The sequence below is a fragment of the Triticum aestivum genome, chromosome 1B, assembly GCF_018294505.1.
Source record: "Triticum aestivum cultivar Chinese Spring chromosome 1B, IWGSC CS RefSeq v2.1, whole genome shotgun sequence".
Lineage (NCBI taxonomy): Eukaryota > Viridiplantae > Streptophyta > Magnoliopsida > Poales > Poaceae > Triticum > Triticum aestivum.
This window is the reverse complement of record NC_057795.1, coordinates 206,121,104-206,131,286: the sequence shown is the minus strand read 5'-3', so window position 1 is coordinate 206,131,286 and position 10,183 is coordinate 206,121,104.

Below are 10,183 nucleotides of genomic sequence, written 5' to 3'. Positions count from 1 at the left end.
TCATCTTCTCCTCCTTCACCTAGCGATCGTGAGCTTCTTTAGTGCGCTCATCGCGCAAACCCTGCAGCTCAGCCTCCAGCACCTTGCAGCGGTCCTGGGCGGCCGCGGCATCCTTCAATGCCGCCTCGCAAGTAGCTGTGGCCTGGGTGGCGGTTTGCTTCTCTTCCTCAGAAGCTGCCACAGACCGCCTCAGCGCCGCTAAGACAGAGGCATCAGAGTGAAGCCAGTCAGAAACCAGCTCCAGGCGCCCGACTACCAGGTGGGAGTCGGTGCCTTGGAGGTCTTATCGCAGCTGGACCATCCCAGAGAGGGCATGCTCCAAGACAGCGGAGGAGGCAGAAGAACCCGGAACCAGCGGCACAGGAGGAGGAGGCGGTAGCGTAGCCACAGCTCGGGATACTGGGGGCTCCTGAGGCTTGGGTACCTCAGCAGCAGCATCAGGCACCGGCACCTCCAGAGCCAGCGGGGCCACGGGGGCTGGCACCTCGCCAGGGCACTCCTCCGGGCCTCGCGAGGATGACTGGGCGGGGGAGGCATGAACATCGTCGCCTCCCCTTCCCACGGATGAAGGAGCGGTCGCGGCAGATGAGTCTGCCCCAGACAGAGTCACTGTGTCCCCCTTCTTCTTCGCCGCAAGCGGCGGCCTAACTAATTGATGGAGGACGTCAAGCCCCGACAGCATAATCAAGAACAAGATGGAGTTTGAGCACTTACTGGTCAATCGCAGCGTAGCTCACCGCCCTCTTGCCGAGCTTGAAGCCCGAGAGCCTCGTGGCCCGGGGCGCAGCTGCAAGAGGTCCAGGAGCGGAAGAGGGCACATATCAGAAGCGCTAGAGGTGGCTCCAGGCGGTGCCTGGGTAGAAGCAGCCTCTCGGGAGATCAGCGTTGACCTATCCTTCTTCGAGATAGTGGGTGGATCCTCCTCCTCCCGTGTGGCGTCGGTCTCGTCGTCATCCGGCAAGGTGCGGAGGATGTTGGTCCTGCACGGGGGAGAGGTCTCCCCCGTCCCCTCAAAAGTCGCCTCCGAGTTGCGCTCCTCTTCCTCTTCTTCCTCTCCTCCCCCACGGGAGTCACCTGAAGACACGTCCACCGGCACCATTGTCCCCTAGGCCACAGGAGGTGCCGCCGGCACCAGGCTGCGGCCATCAAAGGTAGGCATAGCAGCCACCACCTGTGCCCAGTCCTCCCGGAGGAACAAGGGGGCAGGGGCCCCCTCCGGACATTCCTGGTCGTCTCCAACCAATAGGCGAAGAGTTGAGGCCAGTTCATCGTCATCCAGAGCCACCGGATTCAGGCGGAGCTTGTCGTCTGCATCCCCAAGCGTCCATAAGGGGCGCGAGTGCGCCTGAAGCGGAGCGACCTGCTACGTCAGGATCTCCCTCACGAGTGTGGCCCCCGTCAGCTTCACCGCCTTCACGTTGCCCGGCTTCAAGTCGGTGTCCATCTTCTCCAGCACCAACTTTGCCTGGTCGTCGGCAAGCTTCACGCGAGACCACCCTTCGTCAGGGTGGGGTGCCTTCGTTGGCAGCACCAACCGGGGGTGGACACACTTGGCATTCACCATGACCCACTTGCTCCGAAAGTTCTCGGCCCTCTTCCCGGCCTTCGAGATCGCGTTGGCCTTGGCACACGTGACGAAGTTGGCGCACGCCGAGGTGTGGTTGCCGTTGATTCAGAGAGAGAAGAAGTTGCGCAACAGAGCCACGGACAGCATCACCCCAACATGCGCCTCGCAGTAGTAGGTGAAAATCAACAAGAGGAAAACGGAGTTGGGATGGAGGTGAAGGGCCTGCAACCTGTAATGGCGGAGGATGGCGTAGAAGAAATCGGAGAAGGGAGGAACCAGGCCTACGACGATGGCGTTCATGAAGAAGGGGTAGAAGGTGCTCCCCTTAGCCTCCGGCTCGGCGGAGCCAACCCGGAGTTCCATCTCCCCCCTCTTGCTGCCCTCCACCGCCGTCATCATGCGCGTGGCGGTGAGATTCTTCTCCGACATATTGGGGGCATCCAGGGCCGGCGAATACCAAGCCGACAACGCGTCGACCTTGACCTTGCGGGGCGCCATCGCTCGCTGAAAGGGAAGGAATGGATCGGATCTAGAGATTTCGGCAGCAAAGAAGCAAGCAAGGGGATCTGGAGCAAGACAAAGGAGAGCAATGAAGGCAAGCCTTGCCCAAGCCAGCCTTTTGTCAGTCGGGCAGTTGCCGAGGCAGCGTGGGGAAGCGGAGATGCCCACGTCCAATCAGTCACCACACGGCAACCAAGGCCGTAGGCTGTTGGGGCCCGCGGTGCTTCGTACTTGCCCTTTGGCTTCGCTGCTAAGCCAAGTCCGAGCACGCCTTGGGCCCGGGGGCTATTGACGGTGTTCTGGGAATGGGGGTACCCAGACTTGCCTGCCTGCGGCCTGCAGCGTGGTTCAACCAGTGGCCCAGTACAGCCCGTCTTCATCAACCAACACTCAAGACCCTCGCGAGGGGCCAAGCCTCAGGGGGCGGACGATGCAAGGCCTCCTCAGGAGTGACCTCACCAGGCAGGCTCACGAGGAGGCAGAGAGATCAAGGCAAGGGGTACCTCGCGAGGTGCCCATGACGTAATCCATGACGATCAAGACCAGGCGGGCGCCAGGTGGACGCCAGGCGGGCACCAGCTCGCGCATTGTCCTTGTTTCCTCTTTGGTGCAAAGGGGGCAAGCGCGGGCGCGGAGTACCGAGGCATCAGGCAAAGGTTTCCATATCGGTGCAACGAGACCGAGACCAGCAGGACGGCAGGAGGAGGTCACCATGGAGCCCAAGACGGCGTGATCACCAGCACCTTTGGCAGGCGAAGACCACCTTTAGTCAGGATAGCTTATACTGGCTGTCCCCTTTCAAAATGGCCATTGTTGGATCCCTTCCCGCTCAATATTTGGGAAGAGGACCAGGGCCTCTATAAATAGGGCTAGCCACCACAGTAGAAGGGGATCCGAACGCAGTTCAACCACACACCACAAAGCACAAGAACACCTCTCCTCGCGAGGCTGTTCTTCCCTTGTACTGCTCATCATCAGCCCAAGAGGCAATCCACCACACCACACACAGGAGTAGGGTATTGCACCACAATGGTGGCCGGAACCTGTGTAAATCTTGTGTCTCTTGTGCTGTGAGTTCATCGATCTAGCTTAGGGATCACGGCGAGGCTGAGGGCGTGTTTCGGTAGGGAGAGATCTTCGTGCGCACCCCAGTGTTCGAACCTTAAGGATTTTGCCGGAACCTGATACCCAACATGTTATGACACCGCGTGGTCTGGGCATTTTGAGCTTGAGATAAGCGTAGTGCGGTACCGCATTGAATCGAGCGAATGCAGTTCGTCCAAGCAGTGCGTGATAGCCACTGCGGAAGGGGACGATATCGAAGATCAATTCTTCACCTCGGAAATTGTCTGGGGATCCGAAGACCACTTCTAGTGTGATTGAGCCCGTACAGCAGGCCTCTACACCTGGTATGACACCTTTAAAGGTGGTTTTGGTGGGCTTGATCCTTGGGGGATCGATACCCATTTTGCGCACTGTATCCTGATAGAACAGGTTTAGGCTGCTGCCACCGTCCATGAGGACTCACGTAAGGTGGAATCCATCAATGATTGGGTCGAGGACTCGTGCGGCTGAACTGCCATGACGGATACTGGTCGGATGGTCCCTTTGATTTAAGGTGATCGGGCAAGACGACCATGGGTTGAACTTTCGGGCGACTGGCTCCATCGTGTAAATGTCCCTGAGTGCACGCTTGCGCTCCCTCTTGGGGATATGGGTAGCGTATATCATGTTCACCGTTTTAACTTGGGGGGGGGGGGGTAACTTCTTCTGTCCCCCATGTTCGGTGGCCGGGAATCCTCATCATCGTCCTTGCTTTGTGACCCCTTCTCCTTGTTCTCGATATTTAACTTGTTGGCCTGTTTAAAAACCCAACACTCTCTATTGGTATGATTGGTTGGTTTATCAGGAGTGCCATGGATTTGACATGGCCGATCGAGTATGCGGTCCAGACTGGACAGGCCCACATTGTTTCTTTTGTATGGCTTCTTCCGCTGATCGGATTTGGAGCCACTGAATCTGGCATTGACCGCCGTGTCTTTGGGGTTGTCACCGTTGCTCCGACGCTTGTGTCTATTGCGTCGGGGCTTCTCGTTGCTGTTTCTGGCTTTCGAAGTGCCAGGTTGACTTGAATTGTTATTGCTACGGGCTAGCCAGCTATCCTCGCCCGCGCAAAAGCGGGTCATAAGCATTGTGAGGGCTACCATGGACTTCGGTTTTTCTTGGCCAAGGTGTCGGGTGAGCCATTCGTCATGGATGATGTGTTTAAAGGCCGCTAGGGCTTCAGCATCCGGACAGTCGACGATCTGGTTCTTTTTAGTTAAGAACCTAGTACAGAATTTCCTGGCTGACTCTCCGGGTTGTTGAACTATGTGACTTAAGTCATCGGCATCCGTAGGTCAGACATATGTATCTTGGAAGTTGTCGGGGAAGGCATCTTCCAAGTCTTCCTAGTTGCCGATGGAGTTTTCGGGCAGACTGTTCAACTAGTGTCGAGCTGGTCCCTTGAGTTTTAGCCGGAGGTATTTGATGGCATGAAGATCATCACCGCTGGCCATATGAATATGGAAAAGGAAATCCTCAGTCCACACTGCGGGGTCTGTCGTCCCATCATGTGATTCGATGTTCACGGGTTTAAACCCTTCCGGGAATTCATGTTCCATTACTTCATTAGTGAAGCAAAGGGGGTTTGAGGCGCCTCTATACCTGGCCAAGTCGTGATGTAGCTCTAATTGAGTTTGCCTGCGGTCTTCGGTCCGGGCGTGGTTATATTTGTCATGTCCGACCGGATGGACATCATTGCGCATTGGGGCACGCCCCCACGATCCATAGATCGATCTACTCTGGCCTGCTCTATTTTCCAGGTCATGCTGTAGGTCATGTGTGTATCCCCGAGCTGTTGTTTTTCTGTTTTTACGGCGAGGTAATGTCGGCTGGTGTTCGGCACGAGCTGCCGCTTTGTCCCGGTCGCGTGGTGGTCGGTCGGCCGCATTATGCGCTGGTAGGGCAGGCTCCAGCGCCTCGTCATTGAATTGGGGTAACAATTTATGCTTCGGGTAGCTTTTGGTTGGGCGCTCAAGGCCGTATTCCTCGGCTGCCAGGACATCAGTCCACCTATCATTGAGCAGACCTTGATCAGCTTGAAGCTACTGCTGCTTCCTTTTTGGGATCCTTGCAGTGGCTATTACCCGGCGCTTAAAGCGCTCCTGTTCGACGAGCTCCTCAGGCACGATAAAGTCTTCGTCGCCGAGGCTCACCTCGTCCTCGGAGAGCAGAAGGTAGTTACTGTCCTCTAAGTCTTTGTTCGTGGCATGTTATTCAGGGCTAACTCACCCATCTTCCCGTTCCTCCTGTTCGGAGGTTGGCTCAACGGGGTCTTCATTGTCTTCAGCATTGTCCGGAGTATTGTTTTCTCCTGTGATGGTATTGCTGTTTTTACCACGGCATGGCTTAGAGCGGCGCCACTAACGCCGGCGCTTTGGATGTATCTCAGGAGGCTTATCCTCGACTGGATTTTCACTGTCGCCATTGTTCTCTTTGGGTGTATCCACCATGTATACGTCATACGAGGAGGTGGCTGTCCAGCGCCCTGTAAGCAGTGGTTTTTGTGCCTGCTCCTCTCCGGCATCGTCTTCCATACCGTCGATGTCTTCGGAGTCGTAGTCAAGCATGTCGGTTAAGTCCTCGATAGTGGCTATGTAGTGGGTGGTGGGTGGGAAGCGAAATTCTCTGTCATCAGCTTCCAATTCAAGCCGTATATAGTTCGGCTGAGAGTCTCCTGATAAGGAGAGGGTTTTTAGTGAGTTTAGCACATCGCCTAATGGTGAGTGCCGAAGATGTCCACAGAGCTGAACTCGACGATCGGCACGATGGGCGCGGATGCATGTGGTTTGGAACTTATGGCTGGAGATGGATCCGAGGTTCCGATGACACAGGCCCTGCTCGAGGTTGGACCTGTGTGCGGCACCAACACCGCTGAGTCTGCGGCTTCTATCGCGGGGTTGAGCATCCCGTCCTCGGATGGCACAATCTGCTCCGAGTCTAGGGCCAGAGCGGTTATAGGTGCTATCTCCTGAGCACGGTCCGATGACAGATTTAGGTCATGTTCATCGTGGTGACAGAGAGCAGCCATCATGGGCTCGAATCCATCAAAGATCAGTCTCCGCGGATATCGGCCACGTAATTCAAGCTTCCAAATCTGACCTGATGGCCAGGGGCGTAGCTGTCGATCTGCTCCAGATGGCCAAGCGAGTTGGCCCGCAGTACGAAGCTGCCGAATACGAAGATCTGTCCGGGAAGGAAAATCTCCCCTTGGACTACATTGTTGTAGATGATTGATGGAGCCATCAAACCTTTTGGTGACGACGCAATGGAACTCTCAATGAAAGCACCAATGTCGGTGTCAAAACCGGCGGATCTCGGGTAGGGGGTCCCGAACTGTGTGTCTAAGGCTGATGGTAACAAGAGGCGGGGGACACAATGTTTACCCAGGTTCGGGCCCTCTCTATGGAGGTAATACCCTACTTCCTGCTTGATTGATCTTGATGAATATGAGTATTACAAGAGTTGATCTACCACGAGATTGTAATGGCTAAGACCCTAGAAGTCTAGCTTGTATGATTATGATCATGTCCTATTGACTAAACCCTCCGGTTTATATAGACACCGGAGAGGACTAGGGTTATACAAAGTCGGTTACAGAGAAAGGAATCTACATATCTAAATCACCAAGCTTTCCATCCACGCAAAGGAGAGTCACATCCGGACACGGGAAGAAGTCTTCTGTCTTGTATCTTCATAGCCCAACAGTCCGGCCCATGTAAATAGTCCCACCGTCCGAGGACCCCTTAATCCAGGACTCTCTCACCCTCCTCACCGGACGACTCAACATAGTGCTCGTATATGTACTCCAAATCAGAATACATTACTTGAAAGAAGAAGGGCAAACTTTTTTGAGCTCTGAAAATTCATCGAACAGTTGCCGAGCATGGTGAATATACCAGTAGCGGATGGTACCTGGCGTGACGGTCGAAGAAGAGGGGTTTATCAACGACGGAGGAGAAGTAGGGTGGAGCCCGGCTAGAACGCTGGAGGTGATGGAGACATAGTCTTCCAGCAGGGGTGTGGCATGGCAGTAGGGGTGGTGGAGCAATGGCGAAGGCAAGAGAGAAAGAAGGAAGGAGAGGATGGAGGATGGAGGCATAGGCTCCGGGAAGGGTTTTGGGTGGGCCGAGGGTGTCGGAGTCCTACGTGTCTTCTGTTCAGACTCCTGCAAAGCTCCCCCACCTTTGTCTCCAGTTTGCGGGAGAAAGTACGTCTGGATCGCCCTGCGGACTGATAGATGCTCGTGTTGGATGGCTTCCGCAGTCTGATCGGCGCGGTTCGGACGTATGCGGGCAATTTGCGGGTCCGCCTTGGAGATGACCTTAAAGCATCTACTTCCGGGTGCCCCAAAACCGCCTCAAACGCACAGGCGGATGGCCCGGTCGCTGACCGGTCACAAATATTTGAACCATACGGGCTCCTTAAACGACCCTCAAATGCCCGGGCTGACCGACACCCCACATATCCAACCCAAATATGGGGCGGATATGGGGGCACCCAGGTCCACGCGGACTCGACAACCCTACCCCACCGCAACTCGCACCAACTGCACCAAACCATTCATCCTCCTCGCGCCGCCCGCACCTGAGCCCACGCAAGAAGCTAGAAATTAAGAGGGAGAAGATCGAGTTGAAGAAGCAAGAGACAGCGATCAAATGGGAGCCCGAGAAGGCCAAGACATTTGGGGAGATTGAGCTTGAGAAGGAGAGGTTACAACTCACACGGGACGCAGAGGATGCGAAGATCATGTTGGCGGATGAAACCCTCTTAGATGACCATGCAAAGAAGTGGCTTGCAACAAAGAAGGAGATCAACGTGTGTAGGGTGTATGAGGCGATGAGGGTGGCTGCATCAGCAGTGGACCATGCGGCACAGATGCAAGCGGAGCATGCAACCCAGATGCAGGCGGAGTAGGTGGCATGGATGGCGTTTGGCCAGTGATCCGGCTAGCCAGCGAGGTACCCATCACGCTCGAACATTTGTTTCATTTTGGCATGTCCGGATTGTCGAACTATGATTTGCTCTGCTTTGTTTCAAACTATTGAATTTGGACAATTTGTATCGTATGATCGACGTGCATGGATTTCATGGATTTGAGGTTCCGCATTTGAGGTGTCTGGATGTGTGGGAGCCTACATGAGGGGACATCGGACGCTGTTCACGGACACTCCTGGACGCGCCCATGAGAGTATAGGTGGCCATATTTGCCAAGTCCGGTTGTAGATGCTCTAAGTTGGGCAAATTTTTATCTTCCAACCAACTAGTTTAGAGACGGATCCTTGGAGAAGGGGGTGGTTAAAAGGCAAACCTATTTGATTATGAACTCAACATAACGGTTAGCGGACAACTTGGTGATACTTCTGAGAAGATATTTGAAAATAACGAACCACCGATATGTTACTAACCTCGAGGACACTTACTTTTTCAGGGCAAGACAGTATGAACAAAAGAGTGAGAGATTGACACAACCCTAACTTATTGATCGAAAAATGCATCAGAAAAATAAGCTAGGTAGCACGATCAATCTTAAAATGATCATTCAATAATCAATATATTAAGAATGAAATCATTGTCCATTAAATTTCAAGTAACAAGGTTGCTAGGAGTATATGGATTGATTTCACACGCCACAGCTGTAATGCAATTTTGATCATGAGGTGACGATCCGAAACACAAGATGCAACGTGCAGCATCCGACGCCGGACCTGAATGCACGGTTTCGACCATGGTAAGGCGTGGACAAATCGACAGTCCATCGACGAGGCGTCCCAGACAAATGAGAGGCTGGCTGGCCTGGCGCGGCGACCCTTGGCAGACGGGAACACGCGGCGAGCGGCATGACATGGGCCTTCCCCTCCCGAGCGGCAGGCGGCCTCCTGTCAAGGCAGGAAGGCAGGCGAGGATTGAACATATAAAGGATGAGCTAGTGCGCCCAACTAGCGGCACCAGCCACGTCTCCTTTTATTCTGCCCAACTAGCAGCGCCAGCCACGTCTCCCTTTATTCGTCTATGAGCAGTGCGCATGTTGTTGTAGTGACGAGCGAAAGGATAAGGTCCCGAGCACTGCGTCCAGCATCCTCTCCTCTCCCTTTCCCCCTCACTCGCTTCCTCCTCCCGAGCCCGCAGATCCCTAGCACGATGAAAACCCTAGCCTATCGACAGCCTCCTCTCATCCCCAATCCCATGCCTCCTCTTCTCCCAATCCCTCCACTCCTCCTCCCCAATCAGCCGCCTCCTCTTCTCCTTCGCAATCTGTGAGCCCTCACCACCAAGAATCCATGGGCTCCTCTTCTCCTCCCCAATCGTGAGCCCTCACCACCAAGAAGCCACGGGGGGACTACGCCGCCGCTGGAAGAAAAAAGGAAGAGGACGTGGCACTGGGGAGACCATAAAAGAGGAAGAGGAGGTGGCACCAGGGAGACCAGCGGCAGCGACGGGCTCGACAAGGAGGCAATCTAGAGCGCAGGCTGTCATGAGTGTTGCGTCACCTGGGAGCCACCGTGGAGCAGATGCTTATTGTCGTGGTACTAAGTCTGACAGTAGAATAGGGGGGTAGGAATGGAGAGGCAAGATCCTAGCTATGGAGTAGTTGTATACGCAAGATGTTTACGAGTTCAGGCCCTTCTCGAAGGAAGTAACAGCCCTACGTCTTGGAGCCCGGAGGCAGTCGACTGTATTACGTGTGTATGAGTTACAGGGGTGCGAGCCCTTTACACTGAGGAGGGGGGTGGCTTATATAGAGTCTGCCAGACCCCTCCGGCCCTCAGTTATGCAGGGTTTAAGGTACATTAAGGTTGGGCGTTACTGGTAACGCCACAAATAAAGTGTTATGATGACCATAAAGGCTACTTAATGACAGACCGTTGCATGCAGAGTGACTTTAGATCTCCTGGCGGTCGAGTGGTTAGCTTCATGGTCGAGTGTCTTCGAGTCCGTCGAGTGGAACTCTTCCAGGTCGACTGAAAGGTGGTTTCCTCTAGAGATGTCCTTGGGGAGGGTATCTTGGAAAGG